This window comes from Aphis gossypii, chromosome 3 (genome assembly GCF_020184175.1).
Source record: "Aphis gossypii isolate Hap1 chromosome 3, ASM2018417v2, whole genome shotgun sequence".
NCBI classification, from domain to species: Eukaryota; Metazoa; Arthropoda; class Insecta; order Hemiptera; family Aphididae; genus Aphis; species Aphis gossypii.
The window spans coordinates 21,684,167-21,706,289 of NC_065532.1; the positions used below are offsets into that span (position 1 = coordinate 21,684,167).

At 27.6% G+C, this 22,123-nt stretch overlaps 1 pseudogene; it reads left to right on the forward strand.

Annotated features, from left to right (window-relative positions):
• Positions 1-14,129: 14,129 nt before the first annotated feature.
• On the forward strand, positions 14,130-18,991 carry LOC126551008 (uncharacterized; annotated as a pseudogene).
• Positions 18,992-22,123: the final 3,132 nt, after the last annotated feature.

A 22,123-nucleotide genomic window follows, 5' to 3' on the forward strand; every position in this document is an offset into this window, starting at 1 on the left:
CACAGAAAAAAAAACCACAAGATTAATCAAACCATTTCAATTATATCTACCAAGTTATGAACTGTATACATAATTTGTTCCAAACTAATAGTGTAGGTATTAATATGTTTGGCCCTAATTAATAGTATTAGCAAGCACGCTATAATTTTTTATGAATACTATTTTATAAAAAAAAAAGGTTTTATACAATTTATTAAGTATGGTATTTTGAATATTGAGCTATTAAATGATTTAATTATATTAATAATTAATGTATATTTTATGTTTTTAATACCTATCAGTCTTATTATGGACGAATCAAAACTAATAATGTTGTTTATGCGGCCAACCAAGTTATCAACAACTACCTACTATATATATATTTCAAAACACACCCAAAACTACTATTGTTGATAAATTATAATGTAATTGTTCACGATTTCTTATTAATGTATAATTACAAAGCTTTTTTTTTCTTTAAAACTAATTTGAGTTAAATATTACTATTTCTCAACAGTATGTATTTAAAATACGTCTAAAATCTCACTTTGATTATTAATGTTCGTTATATAGGTACTTGTGCCTTCAAAATAATTGTTAAGAACTATTATATTATTTGAACATTAAAAATATAATGAAGTAGGTAGGTAATACAATAATTGTATATGTGATTGAAAATTTAATATCAAATTCACACAATTACTTCACATCACGTAACTAAATAGGCGCAGGGATAGTCTAGATTTAAACCTATATGGCTATCTATAGTTACTGCCCATTCGATTATTTAATTCTCAGCTCAATGAAAATCTAAACTATTACATTCAGTTCACATTGTGTTAAAATATGATGTTTGGCATTTATTAATGTATCAAAATATCGAAACTAAATTACATTTGTAATATATAATCAGTTATGTAATTTTAAAGTAAAGAACTTTAAAATGTTAATGGTTACAAACAGTAGGTATAAAATTTTGAATAAAAGATACAAGTAGGTCAGCGGTACTCAAACTGTGGTAGAATGGAAAATTAAAAATAAATATTCAATTCTGATCTCATTGAAAACTTGTTATTTAATTCATATCTTATGTTAAAAAAATAATGAATAAAATCAATTATATTGCAGTATTTTACTGCCTTATTATTCAAAATAAATGTATTTAACTAAAAAGTAAAGTATTTAGTTGTACAATTAGGATCGTTCTATTTATAGTCATTAGTGGTATACTGGTACATGACTGATTGATAATACATCTAAAAAGTACAAAAAAAAAAAAATTGTTTGAGAACCGCTAACGTAGATATTTAAAGTTACATTTAAATAGGCAATAATTGGTAGATATTTTGAAATATCAATATTAACTATTTGGGTTATATAAGGTAAGCATATTATGTTATTATATATGTGAATTTTTAATTTTTTGGGCATATTATAAAGTTCCTAGGGTCATTAAAATCCTAACCCTAGCCCCTAATAATAACAAATATGTAATATTTTATAAAAAATGACTTAATTTACATTAATGTTAGTACTTCTAGTTTCTAACTACTTATAGCTCATTATAAAACATTGTCTTCATAAACTATTTATTTTTTAGTGTCATTATTTTGTTGAAGGAATAAAATTTAATAAAATTTAAAATAATAATATTTAGTAACTTATTTAGTAAATAGTTATTCATTTATAAAATATCTATCTTACATCTCGCATTCAGATAGATAACTTGAGTGTAATTTGGAACTAGTAATGACTTATTACTTAACAACTAATTTACTTATGAACACCTAACCTAACACTATAAACAATTGTTTTAAGAAGAGTGGAAAATATATAGGGTTTAATTCATTAAGAAGATTTTAAAATTATTTAAAAATAATTATAGCAAATTAAATTGTATGCATTAGATAGATTTATCACATGTATTCAATCAATTTTATTCTACTAGTAGATGAAGGTGATTAAACAATAAAATATTTGTTGTAAATTAGTAAATTAAATATATTAAAACATCACAATATAACATTATTATACATAGGTACTGAAATATTTAAAACAAAAAAAAAAATTAAATTATTCATTTGACAGTTACAAAACTACACGAGAATAAAACAATATGATGTACTTAATTATAGATTTATTATACATTTATATTGAACTTAACATTTACATACAAATAAGAAACATATTCACGTTGTTAAGATACAAAATATTATATTCTTTGATATACAATACACATAAATCTGTACCCACTACATTCATGCATTCTAGTATTTATCATCAATATATTGTCAAATAATACAATTGTAACTGTAAACAAAGTATTGGGAAGTATTAATCTCTAGCTGGTTACCAATACGCGATTCAAATTAAGAGTTCCAGCCAAAATAATTTACAAAATGGTGGTTCAAATAAAATGGGTTTTATAAAGTGGTTATTAATAGAATCATGACTTTTTATGAATGACTAAATAGTAAACATTTATTGTATATTGAAATTAATAAATCTATTGTTATTATTTGTTTTGTTGAGATGACAATTTATAATTTTTAAATATTTCTCTCATTGTTTTTAAAAATAAAATGGATTAGCAAAAGGCATTTTTAAGCATTAATGAAATGTTTAATTATCTTCAGTGTACTCCAGGAGCAAGATGTGTTTTAGAAGGGGAGGAAGTTTTAAATGCAGGTTTCTGTATTGCTTAGACTTTCAACTTAAATAATAATACATTCATAATTTAACAATTATTGTTAATTATACAATATTTTGTCATGTAGGTTATATAATATTGTCTGGAATAAAAAGTATAATAGAAAGTAAGATATGTTTATATGCATTATGTTTACAAACTAGTGCATTAACTAGTCATCCTCATGAAATAAATGGTTCAATTGAAATAGATAAACTAAAAAATGATATTAATTACAAAATAAAGTTGGTTGAATTTCTTTGTTCGTGTAAGGCTGGAGCAAGCGGCCGTTGTAAGCATGTATCAGCAATTCTTATTCAATGCACAAGGTATAAATTAAGCACATAATACAACTAATGATATTTAATTTAGAAATGTTAATAAAAATAGGTATTATATTATTTTTATTATAAACATTATTATTAACTAGTATGTATCTTTGTTATATACCTACATGTTAAAATATAGTTTATATTCAACTTTTTTACAATACACACCTAAATATTTACTTTATTAGAGAAAATATATTGGAATTTGAGAAAATATCATCTACAGATATAAAATGTGTTTGGTCTGCTAGAAAAGAAACGTCAGTACAAAATTACAAACCTAAGCCTTTAATAGATACAAAGACTTAAATATGCCATCAACAGTATCTGAAATAGATATTTTAAAAATTTCAATAGAAACAAATCCAAACAGTGCTTTAGCAAAACATAGGTATACAATAAAACTAAATGTAGTTGTGTTATGTAATTTTTTAAAATTCATATTTTAATTTTATAAGAGTATAATAATTTATATTTTTTTAAATTTAAATGTATTAATATTTAATATTTGTATAGCATTGGTAGAAGAATGTTAGTTGATGGTTTAAATATTGGTGATGACAATGATGATGTCAAATTAGAAAAATATATTGCAAATTGTATTTTAAACAAATCAGTTCAGTCAGTAGTTTTACTTCAGCTATGTTCTTACACAGAAAATGCAAACAAAATAAAATCTTGTTGTAGAAATACATATAATTTATTATTTGATTGTGATATTGAGGAAGTTTATTTTAAATCTAAAATAAATAGAAGTAATTGGAATGAAGAAAGAAAATATAGAATAACTGCCCAGACAGCAATGTTATGTTCATACAAAATTGTAGGAATGTTATTAATAGAATAATTACCTTGTGAGAAAGTTCTATTTTAATTTCCATATAAGTATTTAACGTTTCTATAATCTTCTGACATAATTATTTGGCCACAAAAATAAGGTTCGCTTAATATTATTTTTAAAAAGTTTTCATAACATTTATAATTTATCATTCTCATAATATTTTTTAAAATGAATTCTGATAACGTTAGTCTATAACATTCACATTAAGTTATGTCAAGAGATTCTTATAATCTTATAATTTTATTAAATCAAGAACGTTTTACTATTGTCCTTTTTTAAAGACAAATCAAATGTTCACATTTTATTGAAAAAACTGTTGTAGGTTTATTAAAGTAATAACATTTATTTATTAAACAACAATTTAAGAACAGTTATTTGATGTCTTATTATTTTTCTCTTCTTTATCTTTGATTCTGAATTTGGAATGATCCAACCAAACTCGTAGCGGGGCATCAATTCTTTGATCTGGAACTTTTGCATATTGTATGTTCATTCTCACAGCATCTTAAACAAATAATTAATTATACATTATTTACCAGAAAATACTAATAAATGTAAGAGAATCTAACATTCATCAGGAAAGAACAGTTTTTGAGTTAATGCATATTTAATTAATAATTAATATGGTGATTTACTTTGTTGAACATACTTATTGAATACTATTGATAAACTTAATTAAATAACAATAATATCAAATGGTAAATTTGATATAAATTTGTATTTAGAAAAATAAAATTATGAAACATTTGTTTTAATGGTAAACATCTTTTAACTTAAGTATAAGAAATATTCTTAATGGTTGTCTCTTAAAAAAATTATATTTATGGCATTGCACTTATTAAATTCGTGACGTTTATTTTAATTTTATTAATTACGTAGGGATATGATACAAATTAAGGTATGTAAGGAAAGGAGAGTTGTAACTATAATACAAGTACAGATGTATAATATCCTTACCTATGAGTACACGATAAATGTTCAGATTTTTAAATGTCTTATTATGTTTGAATCCTGTTAAAGAGTAGCTTAAAAGCAATTTATCATCACACAAACGAGAAATTATTCTCCTCACACTTGTGTTTAGATTGTTATTATCTATTAATAAGGATAACTTGCATACCTAAAATAAGTAAATTAAATATTAAAAAATTTAAGTTAATATGTGAATATACAAGTCAGCCATAGAAGTAATGGATAAATTATATATATAAATAATAATAATAAAATAAGTTTTACCAATTCATTTTTAAATGGATATCATCTATCTTTTTTTCAATATCCATAAGTTGGTCTTCAGTAGTTATAGGAAAAGTATTCATATCTAAACAACTTAGTTTTGGATTAGCTGTTGATACATAATTATTTTCATTTGATTTAGATATGAGAGCTTGAATCTTTTCATTTGTGTCTTTAACAATATGCATCATAGCACTTATATCGTACTTAAAATGTGTTAAAGAAGTAAATACAAATTTTTGAAAATCTAAAAATAAAAACAAAGTAATACATGAATCATACAATAATATATAATTGGTTAGATTATTTTTAGAGATGTTTTTTTCTAATATAGTGACTACCACATAATACATTACATCCATACAAGAATAATGTATTGCTGTTATTGTGTTATGCCAATTGTACAAAAATAATTATCATCTATATCTTATATAATATAATATATTTATGTCTTTATTTAAGTTTATAGTAAGATATAATTAATTTATAAGCAATATAATAATAAGCATATTATATTTATTTATTTTAATTTTACTTTACCATGAGAAGTCATGAACGAATTATTATCATTAACATTAAATGACGGATTTGTTGACTTCGACGAACTTACATCTGAAGTTACCATGAGAAGTCATGAACGCATTATTATCATTAACATTAAATGACGGATTTGTTGACTTTGACGAACTTACATCTGAAGTTGATTCTATAACAAAAATAGTACAGTATATTATTTTTATTATTTTTGCTTTACTATAATAATACATTAAATTTTAAGTATAATAATACTCACCTTTATTCAAAATTTTACTACTTTCTTCTAAAACTAAGGTTCTTGTCACATTTGCCAATTGTACTCTCTCATTAGTTTCATTATCAACACTAGAAATATTCCATTTTCTTCCAGGTGAATTAAACAGACTTTTATTATTAAGTTCAAATTCAGTTTGTTTTTTTTCATTCAATGCATCAACTTTCCAGATCTGTGTGTTAGGTGAAAATAATACAGCATTTGTTTCGGGTTGAATAATACTTCTTTTTGAAGATGAATCATCATCGCTAACTTTAAAATATATGCATAACAAATTATTAAAATTGCATTTTATTATGAAAACATATAATTTAGATTTTTATAATTTTAGTTATAACTATTTCAAGTACTGTTAATTATACCTTTATAGTTTAAGCAATTAATTTCCCAGTTTGGGTCATTATCTGAATCATCCTGGACATCACTTATTGACCCATCGTGATCTTTAACAGCCAATGATTCAAGATAAGTATTTTCTTGGTCTACTTCTAAAAGTCTATCACCATTTTTACTTGAAAATATTGCACTATTATTTGATTGAATCATTGTAGAATCTGAAACAACAATAATTGTTACTAAATATTTTATTTAATACAACATTATAATAGATGTAGAATATTAAAACAGATTGCATTCAAATGAAAATTGAATAAAAAACAAATCTGTAAGTATTTTAAAAACTAACTTCTAGAACAGACATCTTTGTATAGAGGAGGGGCATTATTTTTAGTGTTTTTTAATCCACCAGAGCTTAATTTTTTATTTTTTATTATGACTTCATCTTCTGTAGATAAATCAGAATTAAAAGCTGCCCTTGGTAGTTTGGCTTGGGCTTCAGCTAATGTTGCTATAATACAAATCAAGTTAGTTAAAAATAATATCATACATTTTATGTATTTTACAATAGTTACCATAGTTTTTAGTTCCTAATATGCGTGCTGGATAGTATGTAAAATCCATCTTATTTGGCTTACATCGGTTTTTAATTAATATTTTTACATTTTTTGTTGATTTTGGCCAAGCACAAAATCCTTTTTTGACCCAATTATCAGGCACTGCTTCTATACTATTGTCTTTATAGAATAGAACGACTTCCCATCGAGCCATCTATAAATCAAAAATTAACTAAGAGATGAAATGGAAGAACAATAAATTATTGTATTAATTAATGTTTAAATATTAAAAATGACTAAAATGCTGTTTGTTTTCTCACCCTAGCCCTCGTGCAATTTTAGAAAAAATGCATTTACATAGAATCATTTCTTTTTGTTTTTGAGTTATCTTAAGATTAAAATCACCTATTAAAAAATGTATAGAGGATAATATGTTTAAGGGTATTACATATTATATAGGTATTGATTTTATGTTATTATTATTATTATTTGGCTCAAAATAAAAAAAAAAATTGTAAATATGTAGGTAATTGATGTTTAAATTGTATTGAGAAAATATTTAGACAAATCTATACATATATATCATACCCTCAAAAATATTATTGTCTACCTATCATTTTTAACCTCGTTTTTAACTGATTTTATTATAAAATATTTAATAAATAATAAACTTAAAACTCATAACATTTAATTTTAATGGTCTGATAATGAACCTAATTATTTTTATTTTTTTTAATAGTAAGATATAATTTGGAAACAAAATATAATATTATTAGGAAATTTGATGATAAAATGCCTAGGTATTTATTTGATAAAAACATGATTAAAACATTAAAGGCATGTAAATAATAACTTATGAAAATAAATAGATTCCTTTTATACTAAATTAATTAATTCTTTTTCCATATTATGTAATATTTTCTGTCAAAATTATTATCATTAAGTTATTGTTATAATATACCTATAATATTATATATTTATATGTGCATTATATTATCAAAAATAATATACCTACCTTAATTAATTAACAATTAAATAAATTATTATTAACAATTAAACTAATATTTAAGTGTATAGGTACCTAATTTAAGTTATCTAATTAATTATAACAAAATAGCCCGCAAAATAGATATTAGTGTATTGTATATTTAGTACTTACATTATAAGCAACAGACGTAAAAAATAAGACTATATTATTTTCCATACAAATGTATAATAATATAGTCAGTCATATTTACTGTATAGACATATATTGTTATTATTACAATAATTATTGTATTAGTTGTATTTGCTAAATATTTATAGTACTTTTTACTTACCAAGTTTGCTTTTTTTTAAATTGTAGCTAATGTTTGTAAGACTTAAACACAAAATTAAAAACACTGAATTACCGATAACAATGGATGGCGATTGAAAAATTACTTAAGACGGTGTATAATGTAACCAACGTATAATGTACTACGATCTACGAGTTACGACTATAAAAAAAAAATAATACCGACAGTCCGACAATAAGTAATAACGTACTCGGCTACTCCGGGATGCCGTAGCCTCGTGGCCGAAAATCGAAATAATATGACGATTACCATTTACCAATGATAATATCATGATAGTACTTATTATATAATAATATAATATATATAGGTAATCAGTAGGGCTCGGATGTTGTTGCATTTGCAACTTTTTTTCTATTGTTCGGATTCGTTGCTAAGTAGGATATAAATTTGTTTCAAGCAAGTATCAATTAAGATCTAAAAATTTTAAGTGCAACTTTTTGCAATTTTTGATCTTTTTTCAATTTGATTGCAATTTTGTTGATTGTCGTCATTTTCAATACAATTTTATGTATTTTTTTCTGTTTTCACTTTTTTTGATAGAATAGGTATATAAAAATGATATATGGTTATTTCGGGCTTTGTTGGTTGTGACTTGTGATGGCTTGTTTCATGTTTGACCGTCGTCGTCGGCGATAAATGGAAAAACCACTCGATTAGTAGATGCGCGGTCATTACGCTATATATGACTACGGAAAGTATATTTTAGGCTTGCAGACTGCAGTCAAAACAAGATAAGAATAACAATACAATAATAAAATGTTGAGAGAAATGCATATTTCAATTTATATAATACATACTCGTAGATAATAATCTGATTCAGTATCGCACTGTATTTCGTTAATACGACTCCAAACTATTTCGTATTTTTTTTCTGTCTTGTTCGTTAAAATGCCGAAAAGTAAGCCATCGATGAATACCGTGTTAAAAAAATATGTGACTGAGTTTGGGGAAAATATATTTTCGAGTGACGGTTCAGTTTTATTTTGTAAATTATGTGAAACTAGAGTATCTGCTGAGAGAAGATACATAGTTACACAACATTTAAAAACCGATAAACACACACGTTCCATAAATCGTCATCAAAACTCAACAACCTCAAAAATACAGCAACAAGTAACGTTATACTCAAAAAAATGTACATTTTCGAAAGATCTTTGTAAGGCATTGTTATCTGCAAATATTCCTTTAAATAAAGTCAACAACAAGGATTTCCGTTTGTTTATGGAAAAATATACTAACAAAGAAATTCCCGAAGAAAGCACTTTACGTAAAAATTACGTGAATGATATTTATGTAGAAACTTTGAACAAAATCAGATATAATATTGCTGGACACAAAATATGGGTTTCAGTGGATGAAACAACTGACGTTCAAGGTAGATACATAGCCAATGTCATTATAGGGACATTGGAAGTCGACAAACCGGGGCAAGTTTATCTTATAAACTCAGAAGTGCTCGAAAAGACAAATTATTCGACAATTACAAAAGTCTTTGACCAATCGATGTTTCTTCTTTGGCCTGATGGTATACGCCATGATGATGTACTGTTATTCCTTAGTGATGCGGCGCCGTACATGGTCAAAGCCGGAAAAGCAATTGGCGTGCTTTATTCTAAGATGGTCCATGTTACATGCCTAGCACATGGGGTACATAGAGTTGCTGAAGAAATAAGAGGACAATTCACCAAAGTTGACAAATTAATTTCTAAGGTAAAACAAATATTTTTGAAATGCCCGGCTCGTGTATTATTTTTTAAAAATAAAGCCCCGAATATACCATTACCTCCTGAGCCTATTATTACTCGTTGGGGTACGTGGTTAAGAGCTGCCTCGTATTACTGTACCTATTTTCAAGAAATAAAAAACATCGTAACAGAGCTCAATCCAGACGACGCTATTTCAATTAAAGAAGCTCAAAAAATATTGGATGATCCGTCGTTGGAAACAAATTTAGTCTATATTCATACAAACTTTGGATATTTACCTGACACAATACAAAAATTGGAAAATCAAGGACTTCCATTAGCGACCAGCATTGAAATAGTCAGAAATGTTAGTGACAAATTAAATTCAGTATCAGGAAACACAGGCAAGTTAATTAATGAAAAGTTTAGAAACGTACTGGCAAAAAATAAGGGTTTTGAATTTATTCAACAAATATCCAATATATTGATCGACGAAACAACTGTAATAGATGGATTGCCAGAAGAATTATCCATTCAAGACTTTATTTATTTTAAATACGCACCAATAACCTCGGTCGACGTCGAGCGCAGTTTCTCCATCTACAAGAATTTGTTGTCTTCTAATAGAAGGTCTTTCGAGTTTGAGAACCTGAAGAAGTCATTTATAGTACAGTGCAATAATTTTTAAGGTAAATACATTTTTTTTTAAAAAAAACAAAAGAAAAATAGTTGAAATAAAAAGTTTTAAATTTTGATAAAATTATTTATAGGTTCCTGAAAAAATAAGAAGACTGGCCAAACAACTAGATTTTTAATGATGAGAATTTAACTTTGTATTTTTTTTTATAATCAACTTGTTTAAAAATTATTTAATAAAATTACATTATATATTACTTAATAAATTACTTATATAATTATTTCTTAATAATTTTTTTTAATAGTTTTGATAAAAAAAATTTTTTATTGCAATTTTTAAGTGCAATTTTGGGTTTTTTTCATAGCAATAATGCAATCAATTTTATAACATTTTTAGTGCAACAACATCCGAGCCCTAGTAATCAGTATAATCGTTGACATGCGCCATGCGGGAACGCCGGGATCTGCAGGTTAATAATAACTTTGAATATTGTTTTGGTATTGACTATTAATTATTATGTTATTTTCATGGTCGGTATTTATAAACGGTCTAGGCGACTGGGCCACGATAAGAAAACCTAGATGACCATAAATATTACTGCGCCGTTTGGTGACAGTGGTGTTGTAGTCGTCGCATACCTACTTGCGTTGTTCATTGTTATGTTATTGAATGCTGACGACCGACGGTCGCTGTTATATAACATGATATTATTATATTGTTATTTTTAGATAATATTAGATCGTGATATTTTATAAAAAAAAATTACGTTATTATTTCCACTAGCATTAACTATTGAAGTTTTTATTTTATTTATTATTAATGACTTTAAAAATTATTATTATTATTATTATTTAATTACTATATTAAGTTACCGCAATTTTTAGTAATGTTACTATGTTAGTTAGGTACTTTTGGTTTTGGTAGAGTCGTTATCTAACACAGGTCAGTCAATAGTTAGGAAAAAAAATAATTATAGCCGTAAAAAATAAAAACACCTACTCTATAACTTTAGTCGACTTCCTCTACCTCCGCTAGGTACATTGCGGTCGACAGTATAGTCACTACCTTGTCACTACTTATGTCTCAATGTCTCATTGGGATTATAGAAGAGGCTATAATAGGGTTTAGGGAGCCAGAGGGGTGCAGGGAATGGCAACTTAAACTACGGAGTACGGTTACAATATAAAGATAATGTTATCGCCTATTGTTAAACAAATGTTAAACAAATCGGTGATTGTTAACTAGGTACCCCCCCCCAAGTACAAGTAAACACACAAATCACTCATGTAAACTGCCCCGAGTAAAATTTTAAAATGAATAGCTATAATTTTAAAAATTACAATATTAAGACAAATATTCACACATTGTTGATGCATATTCGATATTCATCATAAGAGTTAGGTTACTATTATTTATTAATTAATTACATTTCGTAATTTTTCGCGTTTTGTTTGGTTTTAAATTTTGATATTTTAAGGGTTCATTTGTATTTTATACTATTTAGTGTAGTGTACCTTTTCTATTTAATATCTTTTAACTTTCTAGAAACATGAAAATATTTAGACGAATTGTATAAAAGCAAGAGTTAAGGTGAGAATGAATTAACTCGTATACGTTAATGGTTAAAGTTGGCTCTGCTGCAGATGCTTGAGTCCATATTTCAGGTGGATATTAATTTTAAATTTTAAATTACTTTCAAGCACTTATTGCAATTATTGCGCTGTGACATGGCAATCGTGTTGACTTCATTGGTTTATATGGATACAATAGGTTCTAGCAGACCTATGCCGAATGGCGGATTTAGTGATACCTAAGTAATAATTAAAAATCAGTTGTCGTATACTGCAATAATGTTATTTAATAACGTATTGTTATTTTCATAAATACCTACTATTGTTTTTGAAAAAAATTAAATTTATGAGGTATAATTGGAAAATTACACCATCATATATAGAGAGTTTAATAAGTTAAAAGTTTTCTATATTGCAAACGGGGTACCTAAAGCATAAGTCGCTGTTTACATAAAAAAGGTAATTTGGGTGCAGTTTACGTATACCCTATTATTTGTATATACATATTACATAATAATCATAGCTATCAAGAAGTAGGTACTTATAAAATAATTTGTTTTAATATGATTAAATATATCCAACAATAACATTCATACAATTTTAAATCGTTAAATTTTCCAAATGTTGATAATATTATGTTGGTAAAACATAAAAATCATAATTTTCTTTAAACTTTTTATAAAGAACATTATCAGAAAGGCAAGTAGAAGTTTAATTGATAATATTACATTTATAAAATTAGTGTAATTTTATAACTATAATGTTTTAATAATTTTTAATTCAAAATATTTTCAAATCTTTACTATTAAATTAAATACCTAATGTTATTGTAGTAACATTCTCTTAAAGTAATCAAATCATTGATGATATAATAATTATCATGGAATATTCTAAAACGATGATCTAAGTTTACGTTTAAAATATTTCAAGATGAGTTAAAATATAACTTTATCAGAACATCAAACTTAAGAAATTGTTGTCTGGGTGGGAGTCGGTGCTATTCCATTTATACTTATAAAGGCATATTAATATATTTTGAATTTTAAAACCACACTTTTTAAATTATTTTTTTAATACATTAAATCATATTTTAGGTACTGATTGGAAAAAGAAAGCAACAAATTATTTCAATTCTAAAAAAATAAGTAATGATTATACATGTCATGGAGAATATGACGAAGGAAATGCTCGCAATGCATATGTATATATCAAAAACTGGGGCAATAGTAGAAGAAACTGGTATTATTGTTTCAAATTCAAATCCATAGCTGTCTTACTCACCTGATAGTATAATAATGGATAACCATGTACCTAAAAAATTATTGGAAATAAAATGTCCATATTTAGGTAATTTGTAACTAAAATACCATAACCATTTTTACATTTCAATTAAATATACGTTTTAATTTAACTTAGGAAAAGAAAAATCTATTGATGATATTATTAAAACATGTAAATTTATTAAAATTGAACAAGATGTTGTCAAAATTAAAATACAGACACCAATATTATGCACAAGTACAATTTGGAATGGCACTTTTAAATTTTGAATCTTGTGATTTTGTAATATATGCTAGTCAAGACAACAGTTTGAAAATAATTAATGTTCCATTTGATTATAAATTTACTTATAATATGTCACAAAAAATTAAAGAAAATTTTTTAATAATATGTTACATGTTGTATGTGAAACATTGTAAATTATAAATTATTATGAATGTGACTCATATATTATTATTTATTACCTTATTAATGATATTTATTTAAAAATATAAAAACATAAGAAAATATCTTCATAGGTACATGTAAACTAATGAGCTTTATACAAGATATTTATTATCAGATAAAATTGATGGACCCAAATTGACAATAGCAGCTATAACAATCAGAATTTCATGAACAATATTCATTAAATTTCAGGGAATTTTATTTGATAACATTTTGAAAACTTTTAATCGTTGATTACTGCGCTCAATGTGAACTCTGGCTGATGCAATTGCAACATTTGTAGTAGCTTCATCCTTAGAAAATTGTTTCTTTTTCTTTAAAAATGGTGGTCTAATTAATTTAATATTATGTAAACTAGTCTCAGTTTCAATCAGAAACCCCTTGTCAACCATTATGGCGTCTTGCCCAGGTATTAATTTTTTTATTAAATCTGACTGTTCAAATATTGCTTTGTCTGACACTCGACCTCCATAAGCTTTACTTATGAAAATTAAAATACCTCCAGGACTAATACCAGTTAAAAATTTTACAGTATGCTCCTTTATAGTGTGAGTATGTTCTTATTCTACAACAAAGACATTTAGGTTTTGGAATTTCCATTTCAGTGCAATCAATAATAATTTGTGTGTCTTGGAATAATTTAAAACATATAGGCATGTTTTTCAAACATTCTTCTTTTGAAGGCCACGGTATTGCTGGTTTTAAAATCAATGATAAATACAATATTGTTTCTTGAAAAATATCCTTACAAGTTTGTGAAGAAATGGAACGAAATAAAATTGAAAGCACTACATAACTAACATCTAACTTCAATTTCATAAACATCAATATTATCCTTTCTTTAGAACTTAATTTTCTGGACCTTCTAGTACAATTATGTTTGTCATATAAAGACACAATTATTTCAAGTAGTTCAGTAGAATGAAGTCCAGTTGCAGTATTTAATTTACAGCTTGTGTCAAATATACTGACAAAAGGAATAATAAAATCACCACTTTTTACCTGTACACTCTTGTCACATTTACATGTTTGTAAATGTGAAGTAGGTTGGGATAAACCACTAATTATTTCTTCTACTATTTTAGGATTTTCTTCATTGGCTTCTATTATAATATTCTCTTCATTGGATTGACAAAAAGAATCAGAAGTTAATGGTGTTTCTTCCAATATGTATCTATCTCTCTTTCTTTGAATTCTATTTTGTACATATGCATTTACAGGTAATTGCAATGGCAAATTTTTTGAGGGTATTGCATTTTTCTTTAATGCCTTTTTTTACATGGAACATCTTAAAAAATAATCATACATTAAGAAAATGTATTGTTATTAAATATATATATATATTGTGTTAGGTAAATGGTAGTATGTAATCGTTTTTTAAAAAATGTTTGGAGCATACTTTCATGACATTCGTTAATTTTTTTCCAGACTTTAACATCTTATCCCAAGCCTTTCTTATGTCGAAAAATTCCTCTATACCAAGCTTGTTTACACTTTTGACAGTTCTTGAACCTTGTTTTGAAATTAAATGAAATGATATATCTTTATCCCGGTCAGCTCTTGACGAACAGCCTTATACACAACAATTAGTTCTATTTGTGGTTTGGTCAGACATAATTATTAATTATATTACTTAAATTGGTATAAGTAATTCAATAAGAAAAGTATAAAACTCAATAATAAAACTAGCAGATGGTACAATCATACCTAAAAAAGCTCATACCCATAATGCTAATGATAAGAATTTTAGTTCTAATGAGACAAAAAAAATGTTTAGAAACATTTTGTTGGACAAAGCTAAATTAGAAACTGATCCATTAAAATTAATTTATGACGAGGAATCCATCAGGTAAAATTTTTAATAATTAAAATCCATACTTTTAACACGATTCGATAGATTCGATTTATCATTATAAATTAATTAAATACAATGATAAAATTTTATAGAAATCCACATGCAGCTATGCTGTACTCTTGGCCAACTGCCGTATCTTTGATGCGCAAAGCTCGCAGACAAGCGGTTCCATCATTGCCATCAACGTTAAGGGAATTGGGAGAATATTTAGACCTGAATATGAACAGATTAGGTCTAAATATTTAAATTAAATTAAATTAAATTGATACTTACTGTTCTGTTTGGTGAATATGGTCAATAGATATCAGTGTAATCATCAACCATTTTACTAAGAATGGATTGTAGATGGTAATGGCAATTTTAGTGTCATATTCGCTTGTCAAAAATTAATTGATTCAGTTGTCAATCAAGGTGCAACAGAATTACATGCAGATGGAACATTCAAAGTAGTGCCATCTATGTCACATTGACGTCAGCTGTTTATTATCCACTTAATTCTGCAAAGCCATGTGAGAACAATCAATTTTTATTCTTAATATTATATTGATATACTAATTTAATTGATCTTGGTTGTTTTACTTTAGTCCATCCTAATTTGTTTTATATTGATGGAAACTAAAACTGAGGTTGCATACCGAAAAGTGCTTAGGAAATTTAAAACAATATTCCCAAATATAAGGCCCACATCAGTAATGATAGACTTTGAAACTGGACTTCATAACGCGTTTCAACAGACCTATCCTGAAGCAACAATATTGTCCTGCTGGTTCCATTTTGTGCAGGTTTGAAATAACTAAAATCAATTAACTCATATTTTTTAATATGTTACATAGGTACTGTTTACTTCTGTACCATAATATATTTAAAAATAATAATTTAGTTAAATCAAGATTTATAAAAACTTGTTGGGCAACTAAGTCAAACACAAATTTTAGGAACATACAATATATTCGGCTTTTTATAGGCCCTCTATGTTCCTAATAGTTTTAGTTAATAAAGGAACTTAAATACAATACTTTTAGATAATTAAATTTACTTCCTTTAATAGTATTATACGGATAACGTAGAAAGAATTTGGGTAGAACTAATGAATCATCTGAATATATTAAAAAATAATAACCGTAGACCTCTTCATCAGCTTGAAATTAAACCTGAAAAGCATATAATTTAGTGCATTAAATAAAAAAAATAAAGTTTTTACTTCTCCTCATGATTGGGTTAGGTTTCATTTCAATTCACATATTAATTAAAAACTGTACAAAACATTTTAGAGCTTACAGAGGAAAATAAAAAAATTGGGCTACACAGCATATGTAAAAAATAATATTCAAGCAAAAATGTGCTTAAAAATGATGGCAGCCTTAGCCCTATTACCACATCAAGAAATAGAGAGAGCTATCAAGAAGTAAAAAATTATGCCCAAGCCAACCATGTGCAGATGCCTAGATTTTTTACTTACTTTTCAAGGTAAAATATAAAAATAATTAAAAAATATTGTACCTATTGTTCAAATATAAAATATTGAAATTAAAATAGCTTTTGGATCACAAGAAAGGGTCCCGAATGTTTTTCGGTTTACGACCAACCACGCCGTACAAACAATAATATTGAGAGTTTCCATTCATCCTCGAAACAAACGTTTCAAGTGATGCATCCAAACTTATGGAAAATTCTAGGTGAGTCATTAAAAACAGTTTTTATTATACCTAATATCATATTTAATTAACTAGTTTAAAATAATAAAAACTAGCCCCTCTGAATATGTTAATAAACGAAATGATTTATTTTTAATATTTAAAAATATTTAAGTACTTATTAAAATTTAATGTAATCTTCAAATTTTTAACAATTTTTATTTATATTTTAAAGTACTAAACATACAAAAGTAGTTAATTTAATGTGATACTTAATAATATAAATAACTTTTATAATTTACTATAATACTACAAGATTAAAAATTATTATTTGAATAATTGAATTTCTATACATAACATTTTTTGAATCTATTAAATATAATAATATTATACAACACAATGTCCATTTAAGTTAATACATACAATATTTATAAATAGAATATTTAAAATGTTTAAGTTAAAATAATTTCACTAATACTTTATAAATATTACTATTCACTTATATGCTGACTAAGTATTATAATACTTATTTATTGGAAATACTATTTTTCTTTATTGTAGTTTAAGAACAGTAGGTATAGGTTAAGTTTTTAATTAAAAAGGACTCAGGGCCGGTCTTAGGGGTGGATCAAGTAATGTGCAAACAGTTCGGTCTCTATGTTGCGATGCCACAAAAAAAAAAGGGGGTGGGTGGATCTGGGCGATCTCCCAGGGCACCTTCGAGTTCAGGTATCAATTAGTTTGTGAATTTCCTAATTTCACTTCATAAAAAACATAAACCTATACATTATTATTAATAAGCAAAAAAAAAAAACAAAAAGCAAAAAAATGGTCAGGTGGTACGTACAAATTTGGGAAATTTGAGAACCGCTGCACTAGAAGGGGCATTAATTTTCCTTGCCCAGGGCGCATAGTTCCCTAAGACCGACCATGAAAAAGGTTATCATAATAATTATTTAAAAATAACTTATTGGCTATAGAACACCTAAACAATATTGTGTTGAAACAACATATTGTTGTTCAGCAATTAGCTGGATGTTTGCAAACAACCAGAGGAATTAAAACCAAATTCATATTGAATTCTATAAGAATCAAAAATTCCTCGGCTTTATTAGCCACTGGAGCAATTTCAGTGCAAGAATTTTTAGTACAGTGCTCTCATACTACCGATGGATATTTGGAAAGAAGGCTAAATTAGAGAGATGAAATTCAAAGTATGTGTACAAGACCTTTTAATAATTCTTAGGGTAGCAAAAAGTTTTACCTACAATTCTATTATAGACTACTTATTATTTAACAAAGTCTATCAATATTATATACTTACTTTTCTTTATAATAATAATAATTTATTAATTTGTATAACAATAAATATATAAATTATTATAATAATACTAGGTTCCGATGAAGAGCGGGAACTAGGGAGTATGCCTTTAGATGTCCCATTACAGGCTGCTGAGGTCAATGTCCCTCTCATAGATGACATAGTAGATCCACAATCCCTTGTTGTTGCAGAAGCTGGTTGTATTGTCAACATTGTTGAAGATAATACCTATGGAATGTAAGTATAAAACATATTTTTTTATCTAATTATCACATAAATCTTTTATTATTATAATTATATGATACTAAATACAATATCATTACATATCTACTTTTAATGATTCTTGAATTAAAACGCAATTATTATTTATTATAATGTATAATTTCTAGATGAAGAAGACCCAGGTTTTATTATCCCAGAGGACGCAGAAATGAATATATGGTAGGATTTTCATAATGATTCCGACGATGAAGTAGAAATTCCATTTGTGCAAGTACCGGAAAATTTTTTAGAACTTTACCCACAAGGATAAGATGAAGAGAATATTTGTGTGGTCTGCAGAGTGGCCCCAAGGTTGCATGCACTTGTTCCTTGTGGGCATAGAGTTCTATGTATTTATTTATTTATTTTCAAACATTACGGGCAGAGCCCAATTACATACAAGTGTACAATAAGTTATAAATTTACATTTAAATACATATATAAAAATTAATAATTAAATTTTCATGATACAAAAGATCATAGAACAGTAAATAACAGTAATAATAATAATAATAATAGTTTATGTTGGGAAAGATGGTTGTTCATTAGCTATGCGCATCATACGATGTATAGGATTATTCCGGCCATAGTTAGTAGAACAATTTGGGATGGAGAAGGTTGTAGAAGAACGAAGGGAACGCTGTGGTACTTTAAAATTGATGCTGGAGAGAAGAGTGGGGGCATCAATTGATCCATCCAAGAGCTTTCGTAAAAAAGATAGATTAGCAGTTACTCTTCTGTCAACTAGTGAAGTTAGGTGTAGTTCAGTGAGCACCGGGAAGTAGTCATGAGGGACATGATCTATCTTAAGTACATAGGCAGCGAATGATAAGAAGCGTCTTTGCACACGCTCTAGTTGGAGGGAGCTAGAGGTTGTATGTGGGTCCCATATCACGGAGCCATATTCTACAATAGATCTAACTAAGGAGCAATAGAGAACTTTTAACGAAGATTTGAGCTTGAATTCGGACGCTATTCGCTTCACAAATCCTAGTACTTTTAGTACCCTACAACACGAAGATTCGATGTGTGAGCGAAAATCCAGAGTAGGATTGTAAAGAATACCTAGGTCTTTTAAGCTCTTGACTGATACAAGGGAAGAATCATAAATCTTGTATTGGAAGGCGATAACAGATCGATTTCTAGTGAACGACATAGTTAGACACTTCTTCACATTAAGATTAAGTCCTAGAGAACACAAGTAGGAAGCCACATTGTCTAAATTAGATTGAAGTAAGTGACAATCCTCTATAGACTTAATTTTCATGAACAGCTTGAGGTCGTCTGCAAAAACGAGGAATTTACAATTAGGTATGATTTGTTTTAAGCCATTTAAGAATAGGGCAAATAGTAGTGGTGATAAGTGGCCACCTTGTGGAACACCGGACGGTACGAAAGAAACCGATGATTCCATTGTAATCTGTCGGATAAATAAGACCTGAACCAGGACAAGAGAGGATCACCAAAGCCTGTCTTGTAAAGAACTTGGACAAGAGCTGAGTGGTCTACACGGTCAAAGGCCTTTGACAAGTCCGTATATATCGTATCCACCTGGAGGTTTTCCTCAAAGGCCTCGAAGATATACTTGTTAAAAATCATAGAGTTCGTTATTGTGGAGCGGCCGGGTCTGAAGCCATGTTGTTCATCAATCAGAACAGAGTTAACAGATGGTTGAATACTCTGGAGGACAAGTGAGTCAAACAGCTTAGCTATATGGGATAATATAGAGATTGGTCTATAGTTCTTAACGTCGGATTTGTCACCTGATTTATGTATTGGAGAAACACAACTCATTTTCCACATAGAAGGGTAAACTCCTTCATCAAGTGAGCGTCGGAAAAGTAGCAGTAGAAGAAAGCTAATGGAATTTCGAATATTGTATAAGTAAATGCCAGAAAGCCCGTCAGGACCAACTGATTTTAAGTTCTTTAGCTTATCCAGACCTGCTTCAATATCTACGATGCTAATGCTGGAGTTGCTTGGCAAATCATGTTGGAGAAATAGCATATCGAATGAATTACTAGTATTGGATGTGTAAACAGAGTTAAAACGTGAAGCAAAAAGATTGGAAATCTTTTCGGGGCCGGTGCAAGAGGAGCCATTAAAGTGGACTAAATTAGGTATACCATTTTGTGATTTGCTCTTTCTAACAAAGTCCCAGAAAGAACGAGGATTATATTTAAGAGCTGATTCAGTACGAAAGAGGTGTGCTTTATAGCATTTCTTAGATTCAGACTTGAAGCGAGCACGAATATAAGAGAAAGATGTATAATCGCTCTGGTTGCATGTAGACACTACTTGTATTTAGCATGAGCACGTTTTTTATCAAATGCCAGCACTTTTAGGTCCTTAGTAAACCAGACTGGAAATTTCGAGGGAGTAAAAGAGACTTTAGGTACAAATTGTAGTATACAGGAATGAAGTGCATCATAAAAAGCGTTTGTGGCAGAATTAACATCGAGAGACAGGAATGTTTCATACCAATTGAAAGATAATAAAAATTTGTTTATATCAGGATAAGATGCTTGATGAAAATTATAAAAAATGTGAGAATTTATAGGTAAGGGTACAGCTGGCTCAACCGAAATATTAATACACAGGGCAGGGTGATAAGGGTCGCATGGAACAAGAGTGTCTAAAACAGGTTCCACTGAAGCAATATCATTATTGCAGAATACAACATCAAGGAGCTTCCCATTTAGTTGATAGTAGTTTAGGAATGCAAACGTTTCAGGAAGGCAATTGATCCTGATATCAGAGGTGGAAGAATAAGTTAACCCAAGATTATCATTAGACCAAGCGATGTCAGGCAGATTAAAATCACCGCAGAATAGGAATAAAGAATTAGGATTTTCATTAATAACTAACTGGACTGCGGACAAATAAGATTCATAGATATGTGTAGAGCTGTTAGGAGGAATGTATGCTGAACTTACAAAAATTTTACAAATTAATTTGACAAATATATGTTCAACATTTCTGTTGGTAATAGGGATAATATTCGAGTCGAATTCAGCACGAACTGCTATTAGAACACCAAAACCTCTACTAAAACTACTGGTTAAGGCATTTCTGTCACATCTAAATACAGTATAATTATATAAACCTAATTCATTATCAAAGATATTATCACATAACCAAGTTTCAGATAAACATATAAAAATATAGTTAAAAATAGATGCGTTACATATAAGAGTTTTTAATTTTGTTCTCAGACCTCTACAATTTTGGTAATACCCAAAATGTGTAATATAATTAGGTGTATGATTAAGGGGGAGAGCGTTTTTTACTGAAGTACCGACATGCATGTTGGGTC